Source organism: Thunnus thynnus, chromosome 24, assembly GCF_963924715.1.
Source record: "Thunnus thynnus chromosome 24, fThuThy2.1, whole genome shotgun sequence".
Lineage (NCBI taxonomy): Eukaryota > Metazoa > Chordata > Actinopteri > Scombriformes > Scombridae > Thunnus > Thunnus thynnus.
Window position 1 is genome coordinate 2,631,683 of NC_089540.1, and position 15,000 is coordinate 2,646,682.

At 57.3% G+C, this 15,000-nt stretch overlaps 44 non-coding genes and 1 pseudogene across 44 annotated transcripts in view; all 45 read right to left on the bottom strand.

The window, feature by feature from the left end:
- Positions 1-212: 212 nt before the first annotated feature.
- Positions 213-331, bottom strand: LOC137178428 (5S ribosomal RNA). The gene has a single exon (XR_010927011.1). It is a non-coding gene; the product is annotated as a 5S ribosomal RNA (ribosomal RNA).
- A 218-nt stretch (positions 332-549) lies between these two features.
- On the bottom strand, positions 550-668 carry LOC137178429 (5S ribosomal RNA). Its single transcript, XR_010927012.1, has one exon. It is a non-coding gene; the product is annotated as a 5S ribosomal RNA (ribosomal RNA).
- A 218-nt stretch (positions 669-886) lies between these two features.
- On the bottom strand, positions 887-1,005 carry LOC137178430 (5S ribosomal RNA). The gene has a single exon (XR_010927013.1). It is a non-coding gene; the product is annotated as a 5S ribosomal RNA (ribosomal RNA).
- A 218-nt stretch (positions 1,006-1,223) lies between these two features.
- On the bottom strand, positions 1,224-1,342 carry LOC137178431 (5S ribosomal RNA). The gene has a single exon (XR_010927014.1). It is a non-coding gene; the product is annotated as a 5S ribosomal RNA (ribosomal RNA).
- Positions 1,343-1,560: 218 nt separating this feature from the next.
- Positions 1,561-1,679, bottom strand: LOC137178432 (5S ribosomal RNA). Its single transcript, XR_010927015.1, has one exon. It is a non-coding gene; the product is annotated as a 5S ribosomal RNA (ribosomal RNA).
- Positions 1,680-1,897: 218 nt separating this feature from the next.
- LOC137178434 (5S ribosomal RNA) lies at positions 1,898-2,016 on the bottom strand. The gene has a single exon (XR_010927017.1). It is a non-coding gene; the product is annotated as a 5S ribosomal RNA (ribosomal RNA).
- Positions 2,017-2,234: 218 nt separating this feature from the next.
- LOC137178435 (5S ribosomal RNA) lies at positions 2,235-2,353 on the bottom strand. The gene has a single exon (XR_010927018.1). It is a non-coding gene; the product is annotated as a 5S ribosomal RNA (ribosomal RNA).
- A 218-nt stretch (positions 2,354-2,571) lies between these two features.
- Positions 2,572-2,690, bottom strand: LOC137178436 (5S ribosomal RNA). Its single transcript, XR_010927019.1, has one exon. It is a non-coding gene; the product is annotated as a 5S ribosomal RNA (ribosomal RNA).
- A 210-nt stretch (positions 2,691-2,900) lies between these two features.
- LOC137178128 (5S ribosomal RNA) lies at positions 2,901-3,019 on the bottom strand. The gene has a single exon (XR_010926732.1). It is a non-coding gene; the product is annotated as a 5S ribosomal RNA (ribosomal RNA).
- Positions 3,020-3,237: 218 nt separating this feature from the next.
- LOC137178438 (5S ribosomal RNA) lies at positions 3,238-3,356 on the bottom strand. Its single transcript, XR_010927020.1, has one exon. It is a non-coding gene; the product is annotated as a 5S ribosomal RNA (ribosomal RNA).
- Positions 3,357-3,574: 218 nt separating this feature from the next.
- On the bottom strand, positions 3,575-3,693 carry LOC137178439 (5S ribosomal RNA). The gene has a single exon (XR_010927021.1). It is a non-coding gene; the product is annotated as a 5S ribosomal RNA (ribosomal RNA).
- Positions 3,694-3,911: 218 nt separating this feature from the next.
- Positions 3,912-4,030, bottom strand: LOC137178441 (5S ribosomal RNA). The gene has a single exon (XR_010927023.1). It is a non-coding gene; the product is annotated as a 5S ribosomal RNA (ribosomal RNA).
- Positions 4,031-4,248: 218 nt separating this feature from the next.
- LOC137178442 (5S ribosomal RNA) lies at positions 4,249-4,367 on the bottom strand. The gene has a single exon (XR_010927024.1). It is a non-coding gene; the product is annotated as a 5S ribosomal RNA (ribosomal RNA).
- Positions 4,368-4,585: 218 nt separating this feature from the next.
- LOC137178443 (5S ribosomal RNA) lies at positions 4,586-4,704 on the bottom strand. Its single transcript, XR_010927025.1, has one exon. It is a non-coding gene; the product is annotated as a 5S ribosomal RNA (ribosomal RNA).
- A 218-nt stretch (positions 4,705-4,922) lies between these two features.
- LOC137178444 (5S ribosomal RNA) lies at positions 4,923-5,041 on the bottom strand. Its single transcript, XR_010927026.1, has one exon. It is a non-coding gene; the product is annotated as a 5S ribosomal RNA (ribosomal RNA).
- Positions 5,042-5,259: 218 nt separating this feature from the next.
- Positions 5,260-5,378, bottom strand: LOC137178445 (5S ribosomal RNA). Its single transcript, XR_010927027.1, has one exon. It is a non-coding gene; the product is annotated as a 5S ribosomal RNA (ribosomal RNA).
- Positions 5,379-5,588: 210 nt separating this feature from the next.
- LOC137178129 (5S ribosomal RNA) lies at positions 5,589-5,707 on the bottom strand. The gene has a single exon (XR_010926733.1). It is a non-coding gene; the product is annotated as a 5S ribosomal RNA (ribosomal RNA).
- A 218-nt stretch (positions 5,708-5,925) lies between these two features.
- Positions 5,926-6,044, bottom strand: LOC137178446 (5S ribosomal RNA). Its single transcript, XR_010927028.1, has one exon. It is a non-coding gene; the product is annotated as a 5S ribosomal RNA (ribosomal RNA).
- Positions 6,045-6,262: 218 nt separating this feature from the next.
- LOC137178447 (5S ribosomal RNA) lies at positions 6,263-6,381 on the bottom strand. The gene has a single exon (XR_010927029.1). It is a non-coding gene; the product is annotated as a 5S ribosomal RNA (ribosomal RNA).
- Positions 6,382-6,599: 218 nt separating this feature from the next.
- Positions 6,600-6,718, bottom strand: LOC137178448 (5S ribosomal RNA). Its single transcript, XR_010927030.1, has one exon. It is a non-coding gene; the product is annotated as a 5S ribosomal RNA (ribosomal RNA).
- A 218-nt stretch (positions 6,719-6,936) lies between these two features.
- LOC137178449 (5S ribosomal RNA) lies at positions 6,937-7,055 on the bottom strand. The gene has a single exon (XR_010927031.1). It is a non-coding gene; the product is annotated as a 5S ribosomal RNA (ribosomal RNA).
- A 218-nt stretch (positions 7,056-7,273) lies between these two features.
- Positions 7,274-7,392, bottom strand: LOC137178450 (5S ribosomal RNA). Its single transcript, XR_010927032.1, has one exon. It is a non-coding gene; the product is annotated as a 5S ribosomal RNA (ribosomal RNA).
- Positions 7,393-7,610: 218 nt separating this feature from the next.
- LOC137178452 (5S ribosomal RNA) lies at positions 7,611-7,729 on the bottom strand. The gene has a single exon (XR_010927034.1). It is a non-coding gene; the product is annotated as a 5S ribosomal RNA (ribosomal RNA).
- Positions 7,730-7,947: 218 nt separating this feature from the next.
- LOC137177979 (5S ribosomal RNA) lies at positions 7,948-8,066 on the bottom strand. Its single transcript, XR_010926593.1, has one exon. It is a non-coding gene; the product is annotated as a 5S ribosomal RNA (ribosomal RNA).
- Positions 8,067-8,284: 218 nt separating this feature from the next.
- LOC137178454 (5S ribosomal RNA) lies at positions 8,285-8,403 on the bottom strand. Its single transcript, XR_010927035.1, has one exon. It is a non-coding gene; the product is annotated as a 5S ribosomal RNA (ribosomal RNA).
- Positions 8,404-8,613: 210 nt separating this feature from the next.
- On the bottom strand, positions 8,614-8,732 carry LOC137178455 (5S ribosomal RNA). Its single transcript, XR_010927036.1, has one exon. It is a non-coding gene; the product is annotated as a 5S ribosomal RNA (ribosomal RNA).
- Positions 8,733-8,942: 210 nt separating this feature from the next.
- LOC137178456 (5S ribosomal RNA) lies at positions 8,943-9,061 on the bottom strand. Its single transcript, XR_010927037.1, has one exon. It is a non-coding gene; the product is annotated as a 5S ribosomal RNA (ribosomal RNA).
- Positions 9,062-9,271: 210 nt separating this feature from the next.
- On the bottom strand, positions 9,272-9,390 carry LOC137178457 (5S ribosomal RNA). The gene has a single exon (XR_010927038.1). It is a non-coding gene; the product is annotated as a 5S ribosomal RNA (ribosomal RNA).
- Positions 9,391-9,600: 210 nt separating this feature from the next.
- On the bottom strand, positions 9,601-9,709 carry LOC137178134 (5S ribosomal RNA; annotated as a pseudogene).
- A 218-nt stretch (positions 9,710-9,927) lies between these two features.
- On the bottom strand, positions 9,928-10,046 carry LOC137178458 (5S ribosomal RNA). Its single transcript, XR_010927039.1, has one exon. It is a non-coding gene; the product is annotated as a 5S ribosomal RNA (ribosomal RNA).
- A 218-nt stretch (positions 10,047-10,264) lies between these two features.
- LOC137178459 (5S ribosomal RNA) lies at positions 10,265-10,383 on the bottom strand. The gene has a single exon (XR_010927040.1). It is a non-coding gene; the product is annotated as a 5S ribosomal RNA (ribosomal RNA).
- Positions 10,384-10,601: 218 nt separating this feature from the next.
- LOC137178460 (5S ribosomal RNA) lies at positions 10,602-10,720 on the bottom strand. The gene has a single exon (XR_010927041.1). It is a non-coding gene; the product is annotated as a 5S ribosomal RNA (ribosomal RNA).
- A 210-nt stretch (positions 10,721-10,930) lies between these two features.
- LOC137178461 (5S ribosomal RNA) lies at positions 10,931-11,049 on the bottom strand. The gene has a single exon (XR_010927042.1). It is a non-coding gene; the product is annotated as a 5S ribosomal RNA (ribosomal RNA).
- A 218-nt stretch (positions 11,050-11,267) lies between these two features.
- LOC137178462 (5S ribosomal RNA) lies at positions 11,268-11,386 on the bottom strand. Its single transcript, XR_010927043.1, has one exon. It is a non-coding gene; the product is annotated as a 5S ribosomal RNA (ribosomal RNA).
- A 218-nt stretch (positions 11,387-11,604) lies between these two features.
- LOC137178464 (5S ribosomal RNA) lies at positions 11,605-11,723 on the bottom strand. The gene has a single exon (XR_010927045.1). It is a non-coding gene; the product is annotated as a 5S ribosomal RNA (ribosomal RNA).
- Positions 11,724-11,941: 218 nt separating this feature from the next.
- On the bottom strand, positions 11,942-12,060 carry LOC137178465 (5S ribosomal RNA). The gene has a single exon (XR_010927046.1). It is a non-coding gene; the product is annotated as a 5S ribosomal RNA (ribosomal RNA).
- A 218-nt stretch (positions 12,061-12,278) lies between these two features.
- On the bottom strand, positions 12,279-12,397 carry LOC137178466 (5S ribosomal RNA). Its single transcript, XR_010927047.1, has one exon. It is a non-coding gene; the product is annotated as a 5S ribosomal RNA (ribosomal RNA).
- A 218-nt stretch (positions 12,398-12,615) lies between these two features.
- Positions 12,616-12,734, bottom strand: LOC137178467 (5S ribosomal RNA). Its single transcript, XR_010927048.1, has one exon. It is a non-coding gene; the product is annotated as a 5S ribosomal RNA (ribosomal RNA).
- Positions 12,735-12,952: 218 nt separating this feature from the next.
- LOC137178468 (5S ribosomal RNA) lies at positions 12,953-13,071 on the bottom strand. The gene has a single exon (XR_010927049.1). It is a non-coding gene; the product is annotated as a 5S ribosomal RNA (ribosomal RNA).
- Positions 13,072-13,289: 218 nt separating this feature from the next.
- On the bottom strand, positions 13,290-13,408 carry LOC137178470 (5S ribosomal RNA). Its single transcript, XR_010927050.1, has one exon. It is a non-coding gene; the product is annotated as a 5S ribosomal RNA (ribosomal RNA).
- Positions 13,409-13,626: 218 nt separating this feature from the next.
- On the bottom strand, positions 13,627-13,745 carry LOC137178471 (5S ribosomal RNA). Its single transcript, XR_010927051.1, has one exon. It is a non-coding gene; the product is annotated as a 5S ribosomal RNA (ribosomal RNA).
- A 218-nt stretch (positions 13,746-13,963) lies between these two features.
- Positions 13,964-14,082, bottom strand: LOC137178472 (5S ribosomal RNA). Its single transcript, XR_010927052.1, has one exon. It is a non-coding gene; the product is annotated as a 5S ribosomal RNA (ribosomal RNA).
- Positions 14,083-14,300: 218 nt separating this feature from the next.
- Positions 14,301-14,419, bottom strand: LOC137178473 (5S ribosomal RNA). The gene has a single exon (XR_010927053.1). It is a non-coding gene; the product is annotated as a 5S ribosomal RNA (ribosomal RNA).
- A 218-nt stretch (positions 14,420-14,637) lies between these two features.
- Positions 14,638-14,756, bottom strand: LOC137178474 (5S ribosomal RNA). The gene has a single exon (XR_010927054.1). It is a non-coding gene; the product is annotated as a 5S ribosomal RNA (ribosomal RNA).
- A 210-nt stretch (positions 14,757-14,966) lies between these two features.
- LOC137177924 (5S ribosomal RNA) overlaps positions 14,967-15,000 on the bottom strand; it is a 119-nt gene continuing 85 nt past the window's right edge. The window contains exon 1 of the ribosomal RNA XR_010926539.1: positions 14,967-15,000. This exon is cut by the window's right edge and continues 85 nt beyond it. This is a non-coding gene — a ribosomal RNA (5S ribosomal RNA).

Genomic DNA, 15,000 nt, shown 5'->3' on the forward strand with positions numbered 1-15,000 from the left:
AGGTACCACGCATGGGCCTTTTAGGGATGTCGCTCGTCAGACGCGCCTTCAACGCCCAGGCGGCAGCTGCGCTGAGAGCGTTCCGATCCGTTCCTCCGTCGGAGAAATACCAGAGAGTGGGACTCCCGCGCACAGTTCTGCAAAGACACGGAGGAAAACCAGAGAGGATCCCTACGTTAAACACGGCAGGAGCTTGTGGAGAAAAGTGAAAAAGCTTACAGCACCTGGTATTCCCAGGCGGTCTCCCATCCAAGTACTAACCAGGCCCGACCCTGCTTAGCTTCCGAGATCAGACGAGATCGGGCGTGTTCAGGGTGGTATGGCCGTAAGCTGTCCAAGGTACCACGCATGGGCCTTTTAGGGATGTCGCTCGTCAGACGCGCCTTCAACGCCCAGGCGGCAGCTGCGCTGAGAGCGTTCCGATCCGTTCCTCCGTCGGAGAAATACCAGAGAGTGGGACTCCCGCGCACAGTTCTGCAAAGACACGGAGTAGAACGAGAGAGGATCCCTACGTTAAACACGGCAGGAGCTTGTGGAGAAAAGTGAAAAAGCTTACAGCACCTGGTATTCCCAGGCGGTCTCCCATCCAAGTACTAACCAGGCCCGACCCTGCTTAGCTTCCGAGATCAGACGAGATCGGGCGTGTTCAGGGTGGTATGGCCGTAAGCTGTCCAAGGTACCACGCATGGGCCTTTTAGGGATGTCGCTCGTCAGACGCGCCTTCAACGCCCAGGCGGCAGCTGCGCTGAGAGCGTTCCGATCCGTTCCTCCGTCGGAGAAATACCAGAGAGTGGGACTCCCGCGCACAGTTCTGCAAAGACACGGAGGAAAACCAGAGAGGATCCCTACGTTAAACACGGCAGGAGCTTGTGGAGAAAAGTGAAAAAGCTTACAGCACCTGGTATTCCCAGGCGGTCTCCCATCCAAGTACTAACCAGGCCCGACCCTGCTTAGCTTCCGAGATCAGACGAGATCGGGCGTGTTCAGGGTGGTATGGCCGTAAGCTGTCCAAGGTACCACGCATGGGCCTTTTAGGGATGTCGCTCGTCAGACGCGCTTTCAACGCCCAGGCGGCAGCTGCGCTGAGAGCGTTCCGATCCGTTCCTCCGTCGGAGAAATACCAGAGAGTGGGACTCCCGCGCACAGTTCTGCAAAGACACGGAGTAGAACGAGAGAGGATCCCTACGTTAAACACGGCAGGAGCTTGTGGAGAAAAGTGAAAAAGCTTACAGCACCTGGTATTCCCAGGCGGTCTCCCATCCAAGTACTAACCAGGCCCGACCCTGCTTAGCTTCCGAGATCAGACGAGATCGGGCGTGTTCAGGGTGGTATGGCCGTAAGCTGTCCAAGGTACCACGCATGGGCCTTTTAGGGATGTCGCTCGTCAGACGCGCCTTCAACGCCCAGGCGGCAGCTGCGCTGAGAGCGTTCCGATCCGTTCCTCCGTCGGAGAAATACCAGAGAGTGGGACTCCCGCGCACAGTTCTGCAAAGACACGGAGGAAAACCAGAGAGGATCCCTACGTTAAACACGGCAGGAGCTTGTGGAGAAAAGTGAAAAAGCTTACAGCACCTGGTATTCCCAGGCGGTCTCCCATCCAAGTACTAACCAGGCCCGACCCTGCTTAGCTTCCGAGATCAGACGAGATCGGGCGTGTTCAGGGTGGTATGGCCGTAAGCTGTCCAAGGTACCACGCATGGGCCTTTTAGGGATGTCGCTCGTCAGACGCGCCTTCAACGCCCAGGCGGCAGCTGCGCTGAGAGCGTTCCGATCCGTTCCTCCGTCGGAGAAATACCAGAGAGTGGGACTCCCGCGCACAGTTCTGCAAAGACACGGAGGAAAACCAGAGAGGATCCCTACGTTAAACACGGCAGGAGCTTGTGGAGAAAAGTGAAAAAGCTTACAGCACCTGGTATTCCCAGGCGGTCTCCCATCCAAGTACTAACCAGGCCCGACCCTGCTTAGCTTCCGAGATCAGACGAGATCGGGCGTGTTCAGGGTGGTATGGCCGTAAGCTGTCCAAGGTACCACGCATGGGCCTCTTAGGGATGTCGCTCGTCAGACGCGCCTTCAACGCCCAGGCGGCAGCTGCGCTGAGAGCGTTCCGATCCGTTCCTCCGTCGGAGAAATACCAGAGAGTGGGACTCCCGCGCACAGTTCTGCAAAGACACGGAGGAAAACCAGAGAGGATCCCTACGTTAAACACGGCAGGAGCTTGTGGAGAAAAGTGAAAAAGCTTACAGCACCTGGTATTCCCAGGCGGTCTCCCATCCAAGTACTAACCAGGCCCGACCCTGCTTAGCTTCCGAGATCAGACGAGATCGGGCGTGTTCAGGGTGGTATGGCCGTAAGCTGTCCAAGGTACCACGCATGGGCCTTTTAGGGATGTCGCTCGTCAGACGCGCCTTCAACGCCCAGGCGGCAGCTGCGCTGAGAGCGTTCCGATCCGTTCCTCCGTCGGAGAAATACCAGAGAGTGGGACTCCCGCGCACAGTTCTGCAAAGACACGGAGGAAAACCAGAGAGGATCCCTACGTTAAACACGGCAGGAGCTTGTGGAGAAAAGTGAAAAAGCTTACAGCACCTGGTATTCCCAGGCGGTCTCCCATCCAAGTACTAACCAGGCCCGACCCTGCTTAGCTTCCGAGATCAGACGAGATCGGGCGTGTTCAGGGTGGTATGGCCGTAAGCTGTCCAAGGTACCACGCATGGGCCTCTTAGGGATGTCGCTCGTCAGACGCGCCTTCAACGCCCAGGCGGCAGCTGCGCTGAGAGCGTTCCGATCCGTCGGAGAAATACCAGAGAGTGGGACTCCCGCGCACAGTTCTGCAAAGACACGGAGGAAAACCAGAGAGGATCTCTACGTTAAACACGGCAGGAGCTTGTGGAGAAAAGTGAAAAAGCTTACAGCACCTGGTATTCCCAGGCGCTCTCCCATCCAAGTACTAACCAGGCCCGACCCTGCTTAGCTTCCGAGATCAGACGAGATGGGGCGTGTTCAGGGTGGTATGGCCGTAAGCTGTCCAAGGTACCACGCATGGGCCTTTTAGGGATGTCGCTCGTCAGACGCGCCTTCAACGCCCAGGCGGCAGCTGCGCCGAGAGCGTTCCGATCCGTTCCTCCGTCGGAGAAATACCAGAGAGTGGGACTCCCGCGCACAGTTCTGCAAAGACACGGAGGAAAACCAGAGAGGATCCCTACGTTAAACACGGCAGGAGCTTGTGGAGAAAAGTGAAAAAGCTTACAGCACCTGGTATTCCCAGGCGGTCTCCCATCCAAGTACTAACCAGGCCCGACCCTGCTTAGCTTCCGAGATCAGACGAGATCGGGCGTGTTCAGGGTGGTATGGCCGTAAGCTGTCCAAGGTACCACGCATGGGCCTTTTAGGGATGTCGCTCGTCAGACGCGCCTTCAACGCCCAGGCGGCAGCTGCGCTGAGAGCGTTCCGATCCGTTCCTCCGTCGGAGAAATACCAGAGAGTGGGACTCCCGCGCACAGTTCTGCAAAGACACGGAGTAGAACGAGAGAGGATCCCTACGTTAAACACGGCAGGAGCTTGTGGAGAAAAGTGAAAAAGCTTACAGCACCTGGTATTCCCAGGCGGTCTCCCATCCAAGTACTAACCAGGCCCGACCCTGCTTAGCTTCCGAGATCAGACGAGATCGGGCGTGTTCAGGGTGGTATGGCCGTAAGCTGTCCAAGGTACCACGCATGGGCCTTTTAGGGATGTCGCTCGTCAGACGCGCCTTCAACGCCCAGGCGGCAGCTGCGCTGAGAGCGTTCCGATCCGTTCCTCCGTCGGAGAAATACCAGAGAGTGGGACTCCCGCGCACAGTTCTGCAAAGACACGGAGGAAAACCAGAGAGGATCCCTACGTTAAACACGGCAGGAGCTTGTGGAGAAAAGTGAAAAAGCTTACAGCACCTGGTATTCCCAGGCGGTCTCCCATCCAAGTACTAACCAGGCCCGACCCTGCTTAGCTTCCGAGATCAGACGAGATCGGGCGTGTTCAGGGTGGTATGGCCGTAAGCTGTCCAAGGTACCACGCATGGGCCTTTTAGGGATGTCGCTCGTCAGACGCGCCTTCAACGCCCAGGCGGCAGCTGCGCTGAGAGCGTTCCGATCCGTTCCTCCGTCGGAGAAATACCAGAGAGTGGGACTCCCGCGCACAGTTCTGCAAAGACACGGAGGAAAACCAGAGAGGATCCCTACGTTAAACACGGCAGGAGCTTGTGGAGAAAAGTGAAAAAGCTTACAGCACCTGGTATTCCCAGGCGGTCTCCCATCCAAGTACTAACCAGGCCCGACCCTGCTTAGCTTCCGAGATCAGACGAGATCGGGCGTGTTCAGGGTGGTATGGCCGTAAGCTGTCCAAGGTACCACGCATGGGCCTCTTAGGGATGTCGCTCGTCAGACGCGCCTTCAACGCCCAGGCGGCAGCTGCGCTGAGAGCGTTCCGATCCGTTCCTCCGTCGGAGAAATACCAGAGAGTGGGACTCCCGCGCACAGTTCTGCAAAGACACGGAGGAAAACCAGAGAGGATCCCTACGTTAAACACGGCAGGAGCTTGTGGAGAAAAGTGAAAAAGCTTACAGCACCTGGTATTCCCAGGCGGTCTCCCATCCAAGTACTAACCAGGCCCGACCCTGCTTAGCTTCCGAGATCAGACGAGATCGGGCGTGTTCAGGGTGGTATGGCCGTAAGCTGTCCAAGGTACCACGCATGGGCCTTTTAGGGATGTCGCTCGTCAGACGCGCCTTCAACGCCCAGGCGGCAGCTGCGCTGAGAGCGTTCCGATCCGTTCCTCCGTCGGAGAAATACCAGAGAGTGGGACTCCCGCGCACAGTTCTGCAAAGACACGGAGGAAAACCAGAGAGGATCCCTACGTTAAACACGGCAGGAGCTTGTGGAGAAAAGTGAAAAAGCTTACAGCACCTGGTATTCCCAGGCGGTCTCCCATCCAAGTACTAACCAGGCCCGACCCTGCTTAGCTTCCGAGATCAGACGAGATCGGGCGTGTTCAGGGTGGTATGGCCGTAAGCTGTCCAAGGTACCACGCATGGGCCTCTTAGGGATGTCGCTCGTCAGACGCGCCTTCAACGCCCAGGCGGCAGCTGCGCTGAGAGCGTTCCGATCCGTTCCTCCGTCGGAGAAATACCAGAGAGTGGGACTCCCGCGCACAGTTCTGCAAAGACACGGAGGAAAACCAGAGAGGATCCCTACGTTAAACACGGCAGGAGCTTGTGGAGAAAAGTGAAAAAGCTTACAGCACCTGGTATTCCCAGGCGGTCTCCCATCCAAGTACTAACCAGGCCCGACCCTGCTTAGCTTCCGAGATCAGACGAGATCGGGCGTGTTCAGGGTGGTATGGCCGTAAGCTGTCCAAGGTACCACGCATGGGCCTTTTAGGGATGTCGCTCGTCAGACGCGCCTTCAACGCCCAGGCGGCAGCTGCGCTGAGAGCGTTCCGATCCGTCGGAGAAATACCAGAGAGTGGGACTCCCGCGCACAGTTCTGCAAAGACACGGAGGAAAACCAGAGAGGATCTCTACGTTAAACACGGCAGGAGCTTGTGGAGAAAAGTGAAAAAGCTTACAGCACCTGGTATTCCCAGGCGCTCTCCCATCCAAGTACTAACCAGGCCCGACCCTGCTTAGCTTCCGAGATCAGACGAGATGGGGCGTGTTCAGGGTGGTATGGCCGTAAGCTGTCCAAGGTACCACGCATGGGCCTTTTAGGGATGTCGCTCGTCAGACGCGCCTTCAACGCCCAGGCGGCAGCTGCGCCGAGAGCGTTCCGATCCGTTCCTCCGTCGGAGAAATACCAGAGAGTGGGACTCCCGCGCACAGTTCTGCAAAGACACGGAGGAAAACCAGAGAGGATCCCTACGTTAAACACGGCAGGAGCTTGTGGAGAAAAGTGAAAAAGCTTACAGCACCTGGTATTCCCAGGCGGTCTCCCATCCAAGTACTAACCAGGCCCGACCCTGCTTAGCTTCCGAGATCAGACGAGATCGGGCGTGTTCAGGGTGGTATGGCCGTAAGCTGTCCAAGGTACCACGCATGGGCCTTTTAGGGATGTCGCTCGTCAGACGCGCCTTCAACGCCCAGGCGGCAGCTGCGCTGAGAGCGTTCCGATCCGTTCCTCCGTCGGAGAAATACCAGAGAGTGGGACTCCCGCGCACAGTTCTGCAAAGACACGGAGTAGAACGAGAGAGGATCCCTACGTTAAACACGGCAGGAGCTTGTGGAGAAAAGTGAAAAAGCTTACAGCACCTGGTATTCCCAGGCGGTCTCCCATCCAAGTACTAACCAGGCCCGACCCTGCTTAGCTTCCGAGATCAGACGAGATCGGGCGTGTTCAGGGTGGTATGGCCGTAAGCTGTCCAAGGTACCACGCATGGGCCTTTTAGGGATGTCGCTCGTCAGACGCGCCTTCAACGCCCAGGCGGCAGCTGCGCTGAGAGCGTTCCGATCCGTTCCTCCGTCGGAGAAATACCAGAGAGTGGGACTCCCGCGCACAGTTCTGCAAAGACACGGAGGAAAACCAGAGAGGATCCCTACGTTAAACACGGCAGGAGCTTGTGGAGAAAAGTGAAAAAGCTTACAGCACCTGGTATTCCCAGGCGGTCTCCCATCCAAGTACTAACCAGGCCCGACCCTGCTTAGCTTCCGAGATCAGACGAGATCGGGCGTGTTCAGGGTGGTATGGCCGTAAGCTGTCCAAGGTACCACGCATGGGCCTTTTAGGGATGTCGCTCGTCAGACGCGCCTTCAACGCCCAGGCGGCAGCTGCGCTGAGAGCGTTCCGATCCGTTCCTCCGTCGGAGAAATACCAGAGAGTGGGACTCCCGCGCACAGTTCTGCAAAGACACGGAGGAAAACCAGAGAGGATCCCTACGTTAAACACGGCAGGAGCTTGTGGAGAAAAGTGAAAAAGCTTACAGCACCTGGTATTCCCAGGCGGTCTCCCATCCAAGTACTAACCAGGCCCGACCCTGCTTAGCTTCCGAGATCAGACGAGATCGGGCGTGTTCAGGGTGGTATGGCCGTAAGCTGTCCAAGGTACCACGCATGGGCCTCTTAGGGATGTCGCTCGTCAGACGCGCCTTCAACGCCCAGGCGGCAGCTGCGCTGAGAGCGTTCCGATCCGTTCCTCCGTCGGAGAAATACCAGAGAGTGGGACTCCCGCGCACAGTTCTGCAAAGACACGGAGGAAAACCAGAGAGGATCCCTACGTTAAACACGGCAGGAGCTTGTGGAGAAAAGTGAAAAAGCTTACAGCACCTGGTATTCCCAGGCGGTCTCCCATCCAAGTACTAACCAGGCCCGACCCTGCTTAGCTTCCGAGATCAGACGAGATCGGGCGTGTTCAGGGTGGTATGGCCGTAAGCTGTCCAAGGTACCACGCACGGGCCTTTTAGGGATGTCGCTCGTCAGACGCGCCTTCAACGCCCAGGCGGCAGCTGCGCTGAGAGCGTTCCGATCCGTTCCTCCGTCGGAGAAATACCAGAGAGTGGGACTCCCGCGCACAGTTCTGCAAAGACACGGAGGAAAACCAGAGAGGATCCCTACGTTAAACACGGCAGGAGCTTGTGGAGAAAAGTGAAAAAGCTTACAGCACCTGGTATTCCCAGGCGGTCTCCCATCCAAGTACTAACCAGGCCCGACCCTGCTTAGCTTCCGAGATCAGACGAGATCGGGCGTGTTCAGGGTGGTATGGCCGTAAGCTGTCCAAGGTACCACGCATGGGCCTCTTAGGGATGTCGCTCGTCAGACGCGCCTTCAACGCCCAGGCGGCAGCTGCGCTGAGAGCGTTCCGATCCGTTCCTCCGTCGGAGAAATACCAGAGAGTGGGACTCCCGCGCACAGTTCTGCAAAGACACGGAGGAAAACCAGAGAGGATCCCTACGTTAAACACGACAGGAGCTTGTGGAGAAAAGTGAAAAAGCTTACAGCACCTGGTATTCCCAGGCGGTCTCCCATCCAAGTACTAACCAGGCCCGACCCTGCTTAGCTTCCGAGATCAGACAAGATCGGGCGTGTTCAGGGTGGTATGGCCGTAAGCTGTCCAAGGTACCACGCATGGGCCTCTTAGGGATGTCGCTCGTCAGACGCGCCTTCAACGCCCAGGCGGCAGCTGCGCTGAGAGCGTTCCGATCCGTTCCTCCGTCGGAGAAATACCAGAGAGTGGGACTCCCGCGCACAGTTCTGCAAAGACACGGAGGAAAACCAGAGAGGATCCCTACGTTAAACACGACAGGAGCTTGTGGAGAAAAGTGAAAAAGCTTACAGCACCTGGTATTCCCAGGCGGTCTCCCATCCAAGTACTAACCAGGCCCGACCCTGCTTAGCTTCCGAGATCAGACGAGATCGGGCGTGTTCAGGGTGGTATGGCCGTAAGCTGTCCAAGGTACCACGCATGGGCCTTTTAGGGATGTCGCTCGTCAGACGCGCCTTCAACGCCCAGGCGGCAGCTGCGCTGAGAGCGTTCCGATCCGTCGGAGAAATACCAGAGAGTGGGACTCCCGCGCACAGTTCTGCAAAGACACGGAGGAAAACCAGAGAGGATCCCTACGTTAAACACGGCAGGAGCTTGTGGAGAAAAGTGAAAAAGCTTACAGCACCTGGTATTCCCAGGCGGTCTCCCATCCAAGTACTAACCAGGCCCGACCCTGCTTAGCTTCCGAGATCAGACGAGATCGGGCGTGTTCAGGGTGGTATGGCCGTAAGCTGTCCAAGGTACCACGCATGGGCCTTTTAGGGATGTCGCTCGTCAGACGCGCCTTCAACGCCCAGGCGGCAGCTGCGCTGAGAGCGTTCCGATCCGTCGGAGAAATACCAGAGAGTGGGACTCCCGCGCACAGTTCTGCAAAGACACGGAGGAAAACCAGAGAGGATCCCTACGTTAAACACGGCAGGAGCTTGTGGAGAAAAGTGAAAAAGCTTACAGCACCTGGTATTCCCAGGCGGTCTCCCATCCAAGTACTAACCAGGCCCGACCCTGCTTAGCTTCCGAGATCAGACGAGATCGGGCGTGTTCAGGGTGGTATGGCCGTAAGCTGTCCAAGGTACCACGCATGGGCCTTTTAGGGATGTCGCTCGTCAGACGCGCCTTCAACGCCCAGGCGGCAGCTGCGCTGAGAGCGTTCCGATCCGTCGGAGAAATACCAGAGAGTGGGACTCCCGCGCACAGTTCTGCAAAGACACGGAGGAAAACCAGAGAGGATCCCTACGTTAAACACGGCAGGAGCTTGTGGAGAAAAGTGAAAAAGCTTACAGCACCTGGTATTCCCAGGCGGTCTCCCATCCAAGTACTAACCAGGCCCGACCCTGCTTAGCTTCCGAGATCAGACGAGATCGGGCGTGTTCAGGGTGGTATGGCCGTAAGCTGTCCAAGGTACCACGCATGGGCCTTTTAGGGATGTCGCTCGTCAGACGCGCCTTCAACGCCCAGGCGGCAGCTGCGCTGAGAGCGTTCCGATCCGTCGGAGAAATACCAGAGAGTGGGACTCCCGCGCACAGTTCTGCAAAGACACGGAGGAAAACCAGAGAGGATCCCTACGTTAAACACGGCAGGAGCTTGTGGAGAAAAGTGAAAAAGCTTACAGCACCTGGTATTCCCAGGCGGTCTCCCATCCAAGTACTAACCAGGCCCGACCCTGCTTAGCTTCCGAGATCAGGCGTGTTCAGGGTGGTATGGCCGTAAGCTGTCCAAGGTACCACGCATGGGCCTTTTAGGGATGTCGCTCGTCAGACGCGCCTTCAACGCCCAGGCGGCAGCTGCGCTGAGAGCGTTCCGATCCGTTCCTCCGTCGGAGAAATACCAGAGAGTGGGACTCCCGCGCACAGTTCTGCAAAGACACGGAGGAAAACCAGAGAGGATCCCTACGTTAAACACGGCAGGAGCTTGTGGAGAAAAGTGAAAAAGCTTACAGCACCTGGTATTCCCAGGCGGTCTCCCATCCAAGTACTAACCAGGCCCGACCCTGCTTAGCTTCCGAGATCAGACGAGATCGGGCGTGTTCAGGGTGGTATGGCCGTAAGCTGTCCAAGGTACCACGCATGGGCCTTTTAGGGATGTCGCTCGTCAGACGCGCCTTCAACGCCCAGGCGGCAGCTGCGCTGAGAGCGTTCCGATCCGTTCCTCCGTCGGAGAAATACCAGAGAGTGGGACTCCCGCGCACAGTTCTGCAAAGACACGGAGGAAAACCAGAGAGGATCCCTACGTTAAACACGGCAGGAGCTTGTGGAGAAAAGTGACAAAGCTTACAGCACCTGGTATTCCCAGGCGGTCTCCCATCCAAGTACTAACCAGGCCCGACCCTGCTTAGCTTCCGAGATCAGACGAGATCGGGCGTGTTCAGGGTGGTATGGCCGTAAGCTGTCCAAGGTACCACGCATGGGCCTTTTAGGGATGTCGCTCGTCAGACGCGCCTTCAACGCCCAGGCGGCAGCTGCGCTGAGAGCGTTCCGATCCGTTCCTCCGTCGGAGAAATACCAGAGAGTGGGACTCCCGCGCACAGTTCTGCAAAGACACGGAGGAAAACCAGAGAGGATCCCTACGTTAAACACGGCAGGAGCTTGTGGAGAAAAGTGAAAAAGCTTACAGCACCTGGTATTCCCAGGCGGTCTCCCATCCAAGTACTAACCAGGCCCGACCCTGCTTAGCTTCCGAGATCAGACGAGATCGGGCGTGTTCAGGGTGGTATGGCCGTAAGCTGTCCAAGGTACCACGCATGGGCCTTTTAGGGATGTCGCTCGTCAGACGCGCCTTCAACGCCCAGGCGGCAGCTGCGCTGAGAGCGTTCCGATCCGTCGGAGAAATACCAGAGAGTGGGACTCCCGCGCACAGTTCTGCAAAGACACGGAGGAAAACCAGAGAGGATCCCTACGTTAAACACGGCAGGAGCTTGTGGAGAAAAGTGACAAAGCTTACAGCACCTGGTATTCCCAGGCGGTCTCCCATCCAAGTACTAACCAGGCCCGACCCTGCTTAGCTTCCGAGATCAGACGAGATCGGGCGTGTTCAGGGTGGTATGGCCGTAAGCTGTCCAAGGTACCACGCATGGGCCTTTTAGGGATGTCGCTCGTCAGACGCGCCTTCAACGCCCAGGCGGCAGCTGCGCTGAGAGCGTTCCGATCCGTTCCTCCGTCGGAGAAATACCAGAGAGTGGGACTCCCGCGCACAGTTCTGCAAAGACACGGAGGAAAACCAGAGAGGATCCCTACGTTAAACACGGCAGGAGCTTGTGGAGAAAAGTGAAAAAGCTTACAGCACCTGGTATTCCCAGGCGGTCTCCCATCCAAGTACTAACCAGGCCCGACCCTGCTTAGCTTCCGAGATCAGACGAGATCGGGCGTGTTCAGGGTGGTATGGCCGTAAGCTGTCCAAGGTACCACGCATGGGCCTTTTAGGGATGTCGCTCGTCAGACGCGCCTTCAACGCCCAGGCGGCAGCTGCGCTGAGAGCGTTCCGATCCGTTCCTCCGTCGGAGAAATACCAGAGAGTGGGACTCCCGCGCACAGTTCTGCAAAGACACGGAGGAAAACCAGAGAGGATCCCTACGTTAAACACGGCAGGAGCTTGTGGAGAAAAGTGACAAAGCTTACAGCACCTGGTATTCCCAGGCGGTCTCCCATCCAAGTACTAACCAGGCCCGACCCTGCTTAGCTTCCGAGATCAGACGAGATCGGGCGTGTTCAGGGTGGTATGGCCGTAAGCTGTCCAAGGTACCACGCATGGGCCTTTTAGGGATGTCGCTCGTCAGACGCGCCTTCAACGCCCAGGCGGCAGCTGCGCTGAGAGCGTTCCGATCCGTTCCTCCGTCGGAGAAATACCAGAGAGTGGGACTCCCGCGCACAGTTCTGCAAAGACACGGAGGAAAACCAGAGAGGATCCCTACGTTAAACACGGCAGGAGCTTGTGGAGAAAAGTGAAAAAGCTTACAGCACCTGGTATTCCCAGGCGGTCTCCCATCCAAGTACTAACCAGGCCCGACCCTGCTTAGCTTCCGAGATCAGACGAGATCGGGCGTGTTCAGGGTGGTATGGCCGTAAGCTGTCCAAGGTACCACGCATGGGCCTTTTAGGGATGTCGCTCGTCAGACGCGCCTTCAACGCCCAGGCGGCAGCTGCGCTGAGAGCGTTCCGATCCGTTCCTCCGTCGGAGAAATACCAGAGAGTGGGACTCCCGCGCACAGTTCTGCAAAGACACGGAGGAAAACCAGAGAGGATCCCTACGTTAAACACGGCAGGAGCTTGTGGAGAAAAGTGAAAAAGCTTACAGCACCTGGTATTCCCAGGCGGTCTCCCATCCAAGTACTAACCAGGCCCGACCCTGCTTAGCTTCCGAGATCAGACGAGATCGGGCGTGTTCAGGGTGGTATGGCCGTAAGCTGTCCAAGGTACCACGCATGGGCCTTTTAGGGATGTCGCTCGTCAGACGCGCCTTCAACGCCCAGGCGGCAGCTGCGCTGAGAGCGTTCCGATCCGTTCCTCCGTCGGAGAAATACCAGAGAGTGGGACTCCCGCGCACAGTTCTGCAAAGACACGGAGGAAAACCAGAGAGGATCCCTACGTTAAACACGGCAGGAGCTTGTGGAGAAAAGTGAAAAAGCTTACAGCACCTGGTATTCCCAGGCGGTCTCCCATCCAAGTACTAACCAGGCCCGACCCTGCTTAGCTTCCGAGATCAGACGAGATCGGGCGTGTTCAGGGTGGTATGGCCGTAAGCTGTCCAAGGTACCACGCATGGGCCTTTTAGGGATGTCGCTCGTCAGACGCGCCTTCAACGCCCAGGCGGCAGCTGCGCTGAGAGCGTTCCGATCCGTTCCTCCGTCGGAGAAATACCAGAGAGTGGGACTCCCGCGCACAGTTCTGCAAAGACACGGAGGAAAACCAGAGAGGATCCCTACGTTAAACACGGCAGGAGCTTGTGGAGAAAAGTGACAAAGCTTACAGCACCTGGTATTCCCAGGCGGTCTCCCATCCAAGTACTAACCAGGCCCGACCCTGCTTAGCTTCCGAGATCAGACGAGATCGGGCGTGTTCAGGGTGGTATGGCCGTAAGCTGTCCAAGGTACCACGCATGGGCCTTTTAGGGATGTCGCTCGTCAGACGCGCCTTCAACGCCCAGGCGGCAGCTGCGCTGAGAGCGTTCCGATCCGTTCCTCCGTCGGAGAAATACCAGAGAGTGGGACTCCCGCGCACAGTTCTGCAAAGACACGGAGGAAAACCAGAGAGGATCCCTACGTTAAACACGGCAGGAGCTTGTGGAGAAAAGTGAAAAAGCTTACAGCACCTGGTATTCCCAGGCGGTCTCCCATCCAAGTACTAACCAGGCCCGACCCTGCTTAGCTTCCGAGATCAGACGAGATCGGGCGTGTTCAGGGTGGTATGGCCGTAAGCTGTCCAAGGTACCACGCATGGGCCTTTTAGGGATGTCGCTCGTCAGACGCGCCTTCAACGCCCAGGCGGCAGCTGCGCTGAGAGCGTTCCGATCCGTTCCTCCGTCGGAGAAATACCAGAGAGTGGGACTCCCGCGCACAGTTCTGCAAAGACACGGAGGAAAACCAGAGAGGATCCCTACGTTAAACACGGCAGGAGCTTGTGGAGAAAAGTGAAAAAGCTTACAGCACCTGGTATTCCCAGGCGGTCTCCCATCCAAGTACTAACCAGGCCCGACCCTGCTTAGCTTCCGAGATCAGACGAGATCGGGCGTGTTCAGGGTGGTATGGCCGTAAGCTGTCCAAGGTACCACGCATGGGCCTTTTAGGGATGTCGCTCGTCAGACGCGCCTTCAACGCCCAGGCGGCAGCTGCGCTGAGAGCGTTCCGATCCGTTCCTCCGTCGGAGAAATACCAGAGAGTGGGACTCCCGCGCACAGTTCTGCAAAGACACGGAGGAAAACCAGAGAGGATCCCTACGTTAAACACGGCAGGAGCTTGTGGAGAAAAGTGAAAAAGCTTACAGCACCTGGTATTCCCAGGCGGTCTCCCATCCAAGTACTAACCAGGCCCGACCCTGCTTAGCTTCCGAGATCAGACGAGATCGGGCGTGTTCAGGGTGGTATGGCCGTAAGCTGTCCAAGGTACCACGCATGGGCCTCTTAGGGATGTCGCTCGTCAGACGCGCCTTCAACGCCCAGGCGGCAGCTGCGCTGAGAGCGTTCCGATCCGTTCCTCCGTCGGAGAAATACCAGAGAGTGGGACTCCCGCGCACAGTTCTGCAAAGACACGGAGGAAAACCAGAGAGGATCCCTACGTTAAACACGACAGGAGCTTGTGGAGAAAAGTGAAAAAGCTTACAGCACCTGGTATTCCCAGGCGGTCTCCCATCCAAGTACTAACCAGGCCCGACCCTGCTTAGCTTCCGAGATCAGACGAGATCGGGCGTGTTCAGGGTGGTATGGCCGTAAGCTGTCCAAGGTACCACGCATGGGCCTTTTAGGGATGTCGCTCGTCAGACGCGCCTTCAACGCCCAGGCGGCAGCTGCGCTGAGAGCGTTCCGATCCGTTCCTCCGTCGGAGAAATACCAGAGAGTGGGACTCCCGCGCACAGTTCTGCAAAGACACGGAGGAAAACCAGAGAGGATCCCTACGTTAAACACGGCAGGAGCTTGTGGAGAAAAGTGAAAAAGCTTACAGCACCTGGTATTCCCAGGCGGTCTCCCATCCAAGTACTAACCAGGCCCGACCCTGCTTAGCTTCCGAGATCAGACGAGATCGGGCGTGTTCAGGGTGGTATGGCCGTAAGCTGTCCAAGGTACCACGCATGGGCCTTTTAGGGATGTCGCTCGTCAGACGCGCCTTCAACGCCCAGGCGGCAGCTGCGCTGAGAGCGTTCCGATCCGTCGGAGAAATACCAGAGAGTGGGACTCCCGCGCACAGTTCTGCAAAGACACGGAGGAAAACCAGAGAGGATCCCTACGTTAAACACGGCAGGAGCTTGTGGAGAAAAGTGAAAAAGCTTACAGCACCTGGTATTCCCAGGCGGTCTCC